Genomic DNA, 10,000 nt, shown 5'->3' with positions numbered 1-10,000 from the left:
TCACTAACGCCCAGCCTTCAGGAGTTTGAAGCTCGTCACAGTCATTCAATCCTTGAATCCTACTCAGAATACCACAGACAAGGTTTAGACCTTCCGGATTCTCTTGAATGCAGCCATCAATTCTAGCTTATACCACGAAGATTCCGGTTAAAGAATCCAAGAGATATCCACCCAACCTAAGGTAGAACGGAGGTGGTTGTCAGGCACACGTTCATAGGTGAGAATGATGATGAGTGTCACGGATCATCACATTCATCAAGTTGAAGAACAAGTGATATCTTAGAACAAGAACAAGCGGAATTGAATAAAAGAACAATAGTAATTGCATTAATACTCGAGGTACAGCGGAGCTCCACACCTTAATCTATGGTGTGTAGAAACTCCACCGTTGAAAATACATAAGAACAAGGTCTAGACATGGCCGTGAGGCCAGCCTCCCAATGATCTAAGATAGCATAAGAATAAAGATAGCTACCCAGATGAAAATACAATAGAAAAAGGTCCTATTTATAAAGAACTAGTAGCCTAAGGTTTACAAAGATGAGTAAATGACATAAAAATCCACTTCCGGGCCCACTTGGTGTGTGCTTGGGCTGAGCATTGAAGCATTTTTGTGTAGATACTCTTCTTGGAGTTAAACGCCAGCTTTTATGCCAGTTTGGGCGTTTAACTCCCATCCTTGTGCCAGTTCCGGCGTTTAACGCTGGGATTTCTGATGGTGACTTTGAACGCCGGTTTGGGCCATCAAATCTTGGGCAAAGTATAAAGTATCATATATTGCTGGAAAGCCCAGGATGTCTACTTTCCAACGCCGTTGAGAGCGCACCAATTGGGCTTCTGTAGCTCCAGAAAATCCACTTCGAGTGCAGGGAGGTCAGAATCCAACAGCATCTACAGTCCTTTTCAGCCTCTGAATCAGATTTTTGCTCAGGTCCCTCAATTTCAGCCAGAAAATACCTGAAATCACAGAAAAACACACAAACTCATAGTAAAATCCAGAAAAGTGAATTTTAACTAAAAACTAACTAGATCATACTAAAAACATACTAAAAACAATGCCAAAAAGCGTACAAATTATCCGCTCATCAGCGCCCCATTTGCTTTTGTCCTTCAATTTTGTTGCATGCCAAAGCCCTCCTTGTGCCAAGAATCAATGTAGCACCCAGTGAATCCATGTATCGAAGGTGTCACACATAGCCCACACCCAGGCACACCTGCTCCAGCATCAACGAGGACGTGGAATGTGCGTCACACCCATGTACACGTCCACTCTCCTTCATCCTTCAAGGGCGTGGGATGTCCTTCACTTGCTTCACGTCCTCTACACACAAAAAGACCTCTGCGAGGTGCACAACAAAAGCTATAAATCACACTCAAGTGCCAAACCAATTCTCAAACCCAATACTTAAGTGAAAGCCCATGGTTTTTAAGGAATCAATTCACCAAGGCTTAGGCTCAGATCACAAAGGAGAATCACTTTTAATTTAAAGTTAATTAGGAAGATATGATCTGATTTTGCTTTAATTAAGTTTGAATATTAGGTTTTTATTTAGTTTTAAGGTATAAAAGGATTCAGATAAACTTTGGATCGAGACTTTTGGGGATTTTTCTTGTCTTACATTATTTTCAAATCCTATTTTTGGTCTGTACTATGAGTCACTAATTTTCTTAGTTAAGATTAGGAGTTCTGTTGATTATGATGGATTGATATTATTACTTTTATGTTGATTAATGCATTGATGTTTTCTTTAGAAGCAAGTTTTTGTTCTTCATCTAAAAGGGGTTTGAATGTATTGAAAAATAATTTTAACCTAATTGAATCTTGTTGTTAACTTGGAAAAGTTAATTACTGGAATTGATTTTAAACTTCTTCTCACAATCCCATAAGGTTTTTTAAAACTAGTTTTGATATGTGAGGTAAAACCAACTAGATTAAATCTCTAAGAATTGTGTGGCTTGAATCAGAAATTGTGTTTAACCTCTTTTTTTAAATAATTGACTAAGGAATTAGCAATTAATTAGGTTAAAGAAAAATTGAAATATCAAGAAATTGGGGTTTAATTAATTATGGTTTGCCAGGGATTTATCTAATAATCAGTTAACTATTATTTTCTTAATCCGTTAATCCTCATAGAAACGATAACTCATTCCCGTGGTATTACTTGATATGATTCGGTGCACTTGCCGAGTTATTGTTTTGAAAAATTCGCATCTATCATTACATGGTGATCAAAATTTAGGTCTAAAACTAGATATGAAGAAGGTCTACGACCGGGTGGAATGAAAGTTTGTTTAGACAGTTATAGAGAAACTTGGGTTTTGAAAAAGATGGCTAGATTGGATTAAGGAGTGCGTTACGACATTTTCAAACACTATTATTGTGGAAGGACAACTGGCGCGGAATTTATAACCCACACTTACTAACCGGCAAGTGCATTGGGTCGTACCAAGTAATACCTTATGTGAGTAAGGGTCGATCCCACGAGGATTGATGGATTAAGCAACAGTTATTGAGTGATAAGCTTAGCTAGGCAAGCAGAAATTGGTTTTGAGATGTTCAAAAGGTTTAAGTTCGAACTCAAAATATCAAAAGGATAGACAAATAAATGAGTTGGGAATAAAATGTTGAGAAAACAGTTAAGGTTTCATAGTTATCTATTTTTTAGATTAACTTTTATTACTAACTAATTTAATCATGCAAGATATAATTTCATGGCAAATTATATGTGACTAGGCCCTAATTCCTTAAACCCTCCTAGTCTCCTCTAAAATTCATTAATTGCCAATTCCTTGATCAATTAATTCCAATTAGAAGGTGATGATCAATTTCTAGTTTATATGCCAAAAGAATTCTAATTATCCAAAAATAAGGGGATTATATGTCACGTATCCCGTTAAATACAAACAATTAAAATTCAGTATAATATGTTTTCAAGCTGTTGTTCAAGTAAAGAGCTTTTCCAAGTTTTACAAGAACTCAATTAGAACATGGTTCATACTTCTGTTCCACCCATATTTCATAAAAGGATAACGAAAACAATTATTGAAATATAAATCAAGACATGAATTAAATTAGAAAGATCAAACGAATAAATCCATACAAATAGACAGAGCTCCTAACCTTAACAGAGGAGGATTAGTTGCTAATGGTTTAGAGAAGAAAAATAAGGGTTCTGGTAACAATCTGCTACCTGTCTAAATGTACAGAGTTTCTATTTATTACTAATCCTAATAGGTTTAAAATCAAAAATTAAAAATAATATCTTTTCCTAAAAGATAAGATTTGAATTTAAATTCGAATTAATTAACAGATCTTCAGTTGATGGGTGGGGACCACTTGATTTGTCCATTCTGCAGCTTCTAATTTGTGTTTTCTGGGATGGAAACTGGGTAAAAAAATAGCCCAAAAATCGTAACCAGCATTTTCTGTATTATTGCAGATCGCGCATGTGACGCGTCCGCGTCGTCCATGCGCTCGCGTCATTTGTGCAGATTCTAGTCCACGCGTTCGCGTCAGGCACGCGATCGCATCATTGCGATTTCTCCATTCCACGCGGTCGCGTGAGCCATGTGTCCGCGTCGGTCTTCGCTGGTCATCTCTTTGGTTTCTTCTTTTTCTCTGCCGAAACTTCATCAAATCCCTCTGAATGCTACCTAAAATAAATAATATTGCACAAAACTCAAAATAGCATCCATAGTGGCTAAAATATAATTAATTCTTAATTAAACTCAACAAATTAGATGCAAATTCACTAGGAAAAGATAGACAAGATGCAAATTCGCCTCCCTTTTGGTGCTATAGGAATAAACAGAAAAGCTTTAAGCGAAGCGTCAACACCAAACTTAAAGGTTTGCTTGTTCTCAAGCAAATAAGAACTGAAAATAGAAAGAGATAAATATTATGAGGAAAGAAAAAGAAAAGGATAAAAGAATAAGAGAGAATTAGGATTGGGGGAGAGAGAGAAAGAAAACTGGGCGGCGAACTAGTGTGGCGCAAGCGACGCGACCGCGTAGGGCACGCGTTCGCGTGATTGCATTTTAGTTAGTTGACGCGGTCACGTTGGTCACGCGGTCGCGTGACCCATATTATGCTTCGGGCACGAGTGCAGCCTCGCGCCTGCACAACTCTCTGTTCGAATTTAAATATTTGCCAAATTTGGGGTGATGCGATCGTGTGGGACAAGCGATCGCATGAGTGGCTTCAGAAGGGAATGACGCGGACGCGTTGGCGACACGTTCATGTGATAGGGATTATGCGTCTAGCACCAAGCCAGCACCACTCCAGCACAATATTTGGTTGTGCACCCTTTTTACGTCGAAAATCAAGGCACGCAGCCACGTGGGTTACGCGGTCGCGTGGGAGGCTAATATTCTCACATGACGTGGACGCGTCGGCGATGCGGTCGTGTGGGGCGATTTGTGCCACTGGCATGCCTCCAGCCACGCTCCAGCGTGACTCTCTCTTCGTTTTTATTTTTTTCCCTCTCCTTGCGACGCGGACGCGTCGCTGATGCGGTCACGTCGCGTGGCATTTTTTATATAGCTTGAGGTGTTCGGTTCCTGTGATAAAATAGTAGCATGATCAGAAAATTAGTAAGAACTCAATAAAAAATAAAATAAGAAAATTACTACTACGAAAATTAAAAATAGCTAAGGATACGAAATTATCGGGTTGCCTCCCGACAAGCGCTTCTTTATCGTCACAAGCTTGACGGTCAGCTCCTCTAAGGAGGAGGATCATAGGGGCCCAGCTCTTCACCCCTTACTTTAAAATTTTTTCCTTTATCTCCATAACGTAGCTCAATATGCTCCAGAGAGAGGAGTCTAATTACTGTATAAACCCATGCTGGATTGCTGGTCAACACTACCTTCATTCCTGGGGAGAAACCTTCAATGGGGATCTTTTTGTTTCTCCATCCTCTGGGTACTTTCTTCTTTTTGGGAACCTCTTCCTTTGTAGATGATTCATTTCTAACACCAAACTTAGGTTTGATGTCAGGAGGAATTTTATTGACTGTTACCAAGGGAGGTTTGAGTTACAGATTCTGCTGTGTATCATCAGGCGGTTTTTGAAGGTTTAGATCAATAAGCTCTGCCTGCATGCACCTCTCTTCTTCACCTGTTGGATGTATATCTTTGAAGACATGAAAGACCAGTTGCTCATTATGCACTCTAAGCACTAATTCACCCACTTCTACATCAATCAGAGCTCTTCCAGTGGCTAGGAATGGTCTTCCTAGAATTATAGAGGCATTCTCATCCTCCCCTGTGTCCAGAATCACAAAGTCTGCTGGGAGGAAGAACTTACCCACTTTGACCAAGATATTCTCCACTAATCCGTATGCAGGCTTCATAGATTTATCTGTCATCTGCAATGCTATCTTTGTGGGTTGTGCCTCTTGGATTTTTAGTTTTTTCATCACAGATAAGGGCATTAGATTTATGCTTGCCCCCCAGATCACATAGGGCTTTCTCAAAGGTTGTGCTCCTAATGGTGCATGGAATTTGAAAGCTCCCTGGATCTGGCATCTTCTTTGACAAGTTATTCTGAATTACAGCACTACATTCCTTAGTCAGGACTACTGTCTCATCTCCTTTTAAACGCTTTTTCTTTGACAATAGCTCCTTCATGAATTTGGCATAGTAGGCATTTGCTCTAAAACCTCAGCAAAAGGAATATTGATTTGTAACTTTCTGAAGATTTCCAAGAACTTTGAGAACTACTTGTCCTTGGTCTCCTTTTGAAGTCTCTGAGGATATGGCATCTTAGGCTTGTACTCAGGAGCCTTTGGCAGTGTAGGATTAGTGTCAAGAGAGTCTGGGAATGGGTTGTCTGCACGCTTTGGAGGGGCGTGCTCTACTTCTTCCTTCTTCTCCTCTGGAGCATCCTTTTCAACTGGCTCTTCATTGACCTTGGTATCAGAACCAGCTACTTTACCACTTCTCAATTGAATAACCTTGCAATCTTCTCCTGGGTTCACCACTGTGTCACCTTGAAATGCACTTGCAGACCTCTCAAGTATTTGCTTGCTCAGTTGGTCTACTAGCACCTCTAAATTTCTAATGGAGGCTCGGGTTTCCTGCATAACTTGTGCTTTCGTGCTTGCCACTTGTCCACTTATCAAGGTGATAGCCTTGCATTCCTCTCTTGGATTTGGAATTGTGTTACTAGGAAGGCTATTAGTGGTCCTCGGATCAATTTCATTAACTCTGGTGGCTATTTGACCAATTTGAATTTCCAGGTTCTTGATGGATGCTCTGGTTTCCTGTCTAAAACCTGTCAATATTGCTTCCAAATCATTGTTCTATTGGAAACCGCCCTGAGGATTATTGTTGAAGTTCTGAGGTCTCTGAGGTTGATCCCTCCATCCAAAATTTGGGTGATTCCTCCATCCCGCGTTGTATGTCTTAGAAATATGGGTCATTGTTGGGATTCCTAGGACCACTCCCCATGTAATTCACCTGTTCAAAAGAAGGTTGAGCATAATCATAATTATCATTTTGCACAAAATTACCTGCCATGTCATAGGAGAATTCCTGTGGTGGATTTTGGGTGTTGATAGCTGAGACTTGCATGCCACCCATCTGTTGAGTAAGGATTTATTTGCTGAGACATCAGCTTGTTCTGAGCAAGAAGAGCATTAATAGCATCTACTTCCAACACGCCTCTCCTCTAAAGGGTTTTAGAATTCACAGGATTCCTCTTAGAGGAGTATAAATATTGGTTGCTTGCAACCAATTCAATCAGCTCAATAGTCTCCTCCGGTGTCTTCTTCTTGTGCAATGAACCTCCTGAAGAATTGTCTAAACACATTTTGGATATTTCACCCAAGCCTTCATAAAATATGCCTATTTGTGTCCATTTGGAGAACATGTCTGGAGGGCATTGCCTAGTCAGTAGCTTGTATCTCTCCCAAGCTTCATACAGAGTCTCACCATCCTTCTGTCTGAAGGTCTGAACCTCCATCTTAAACTTAGTCAGCTTCTTTGGTGGGAAAAATTTTGTGAGAAACTCAGTAACCACCTTGTTCCAAGTATCCAAACTGTCCTTGGGTTGAGAATCTAGCCATAGTTTTGCTCCATCCCTCAAAGCAAATGGGAAGAGCATTAGTTTATACACATCTGTGTTCACTCCATTTGTCCTCACAGTATTACAAATCTGTAGAAAACTTGAAATGAATTGATTTGGGTTTTTGTGGGGAAGACCATGATACTGGCAGTTTTGTTGCACCAGGGTGACCAGTTGAGGCTTCAGCTCGAAGTTGTTCGCCACAATAGGAGGCACTACGATGCTCTTTCCATATAGATCTGCGGTAGGAGAAGAATAGGAGCCAAGCACTCTCCTTTATTGCTCATTCCCATTCGGGTTTGCCGCATTGGGATTATCAGCATTGTTAGCATTCCTAGTGGATTCTGCAGCCTTGTACAATTTTGCCTGTTGTAAACGTCGCCTGAAAGTCCTTTCAGGTTCAGGATCAAAGTCTAAGAGATGTTCTTTGTCTCTATTTCTGCGCATAAACAAACAGAAAACAAGAAAAGATGGGAATCTCTATGTCAGAGTGTAGAGAATTCCCTGTGAGGTAACCTGTGTAAAGAAATAAATAAAAAATACTAAATAAAATAAATAAATAAATAAATAATAAATAGGTAACACCAAACTTAATTTCAGAAATTAAGAAAAATATTAGTGCTATTTATTTATTTAAATTTTTTTTTTGAAATTTTATTTTATTTTATTATTTTTTTGAAAAATAATAAAACAATATTTAAATAAAAATTAAAACTAAAACACCTAATCTAAGCAATCAAACAACTAATAGTTGTTAATCACTATCAATCCCCGGCAACGGCGCCAAAAACTTAGTGCGGAATTTATAACCCACACTTACTAACCGGCAAGTGTACCAGGTCGTACCAAGTAATACCTTACGTGAGTAAGGGTCGATCCCACGAGGATTGATGGATTAAGCAACAGTTATTGAGTGATAAGCTTAGTTAGGCAAGCAGAAATTGGTTTTGAGATGTTCAAAAGGTTTAAGTTCGAACTCAGAATATCAAAAGGATAGACAAATAAATGAGTTGGAAATAAAATGTTGAGAAAACAATTAAGGTTTCAGAGTTATCTATTTTTCAGATTAACTTTTATTACTAACTAATTTAATCATGCAAGAAATAATTTCATGGCAAACTATATGTGACTAGGCCCTAATTCCTTAGACCCTCCTAGTCTCCTCTAAAATTCATTAATTACCAATTCCTTGATCAATTAATTCCAATTAGAAGGTGATGATCAATTTCTAGTTTATATGCCAAAAGAATTCTAATTATCCAAAAATAAGGGGATTATATGTCACGTATCCCGTTAAATACAAACAATTAAAATTTAGTATAATATGTTTTCAAGCTGTTGTTCAAGTAAAGAGCTTTTCCAAGTTTTACAAGAACTCAATTAGAACATGGGTCATACTTCGGTTCCACCCATATTTCATAAAATGGAGAACGAAAATAATTATTGAAATATAAATCAAGACATGAATTAAATTAGAAAGATCAAACGAATAAATCCATAAAAATAGACAGAGTTCCTAACCTTAACAGAGGAGGATTAGTTGCTCATGGTTTAGAGAAGAAAAATAAGGGTTCTGGTAACAATCTGGTAACAATCTACTACCTGTCTAAATGTACAAAGTTTCTGTTTATTACTAATCCTAATAGGTTTAAAACCAAAAATTAAAAATAATATCTTTTCCTAAAAGATAAGATTTGAATTTAAATTCGAATTAACTAACAGATCTTCAGTTGATGGGTGGGGACCACTTGATTTGTCCATTCTGCAGCTTCTAATCTGTGTTTTCTGGGCTGGAAACTGGGTCAAAAACAGCCCAGAAATCGTAACCAGCGTTTTCTGTATTATTACAGATCGCGCATGTGACGCGTCCGCGTCGTCCATGCGCTCGCGTCATTTGTGTAAATTCTAGTCCACGCGTTCGCGTCAGGCACGCGATCGCGTCATTACGATTTCTCCATTCCGTGCGGCCGCGTGAGCCATGCGTCCGCGTCGGTCTTCGCTGGTCATCTCTTTGGTTTCTTCTTTTTCTCTGCAGAAACTTCATCAAATCCCTCCGAAAGCTACCTAAAATAAATAATATTGCACAAAACTCAAAATAGCATCCATAGTGGCTAAAATATAATTAATTCTTAATTAAACTCAACAAATTAGATGCAAATTCACTAGGAAAAGATTGACAAGATGCTCACGCATCAACAACCATATGGTTACTTTAAACCATGTACGGGATGTAACACCCTACCACACAAAGCTTTACGCTTAAGTCTTAAATCAAAGGTGGCGACGTATTACGACCTCTAAAATAAAAATACGTATTAAATATAGTTGAAAGAAATTATAACTAGGAACCTTGAAAAAGAAGCTAAACAAAAGCGTAACAGAAAATTGCATCACACTTGTTCGGATAAACATAAAACGGATAAACAAGATCGTAAGGAAAGATAACATATATAAAGATCAAAGTTCCAAAAGATACAAGTATTAAGCTCCATACTCGACTTGCGAAGCTAAGGCTGGCCAGAGTATATATATATATATATATACACATATGAACATACATAGGTATCCCTAAAATATACCAAAATACCAAAATAAACTCCTATCTCTCCCTCAACCTCTAAGAGGAGCAGCATACATGTTACTTGGAGAGTTAGCTAAATACATATATACATGTATACAAATAGAAAACCAAAATACACCCAAGGACTACTTCGCTTCCCAGGATCCAGACGCCTAGCAAGGAGCCTCTCGATCTGCATCTGAAAAACAACAATACAATATGGAATGAGAACCGGAGGTTCTCAGCATGGTAAAAGTGCCACACGCATAATAAATAAGGTCCTGAGAATGCCATAGGCAATCCTAGAACTCCGTTATACAATTATCCAACTTAATACTAAACAGAAGCTATAAACAAGGGTAGGTATTCTA

The sequence above is a fragment of the Arachis duranensis genome, chromosome 6 (assembly GCF_000817695.3).
Source record: "Arachis duranensis cultivar V14167 chromosome 6, aradu.V14167.gnm2.J7QH, whole genome shotgun sequence".
Lineage (NCBI taxonomy): Eukaryota > Viridiplantae > Streptophyta > Magnoliopsida > Fabales > Fabaceae > Arachis > Arachis duranensis.
Note: the sequence above shows the minus strand (reverse complement) of the source record.